The following is a 316-nucleotide window of genomic DNA, read 5'->3' on the forward strand; positions in this document are numbered from 1 at the left end:
TATTTGACGACATAGATATATTTTGCAATGCCAGCTCCTTTATACTGCAATACTTGGGCATATAATATCTACGCATTTAAGCGTGTAGCAATTTGCTAAGCGAAGTTATTACCTCCTTGCATTTCCTGCAGCCAGGAATTGCAAGGGTTCCCCTCCTGCGGCTGGCACGGTTTCCGCCGCTCATCTCTCGTGGTGTACATCATATCCGGCCAATATAGACTATAGGCGTTGGGTACCTGGAGCACAGCCGGCAGAGGCCTCGCTTTTATGGAGCGCATTCTTGAGATACCGGGAAGTCAGAAACACGCACGTACAG

General features: G+C 48.4%; 1 protein-coding gene across 1 annotated transcript in view; it reads right to left on the bottom strand.

Annotated features, from left to right (window-relative positions):
* LOC119585378 (metabotropic glutamate receptor 8-like) overlaps window positions 1–316 on the bottom strand; it is a 54,086-nt gene that overhangs the window by 41,826 nt on the left and 11,944 nt on the right. The window lies entirely within an intron of this gene.

This window comes from Penaeus monodon, chromosome 19 (assembly GCF_015228065.2).
Source record: "Penaeus monodon isolate SGIC_2016 chromosome 19, NSTDA_Pmon_1, whole genome shotgun sequence".
NCBI classification, from domain to species: domain Eukaryota; kingdom Metazoa; phylum Arthropoda; class Malacostraca; order Decapoda; family Penaeidae; genus Penaeus; species Penaeus monodon.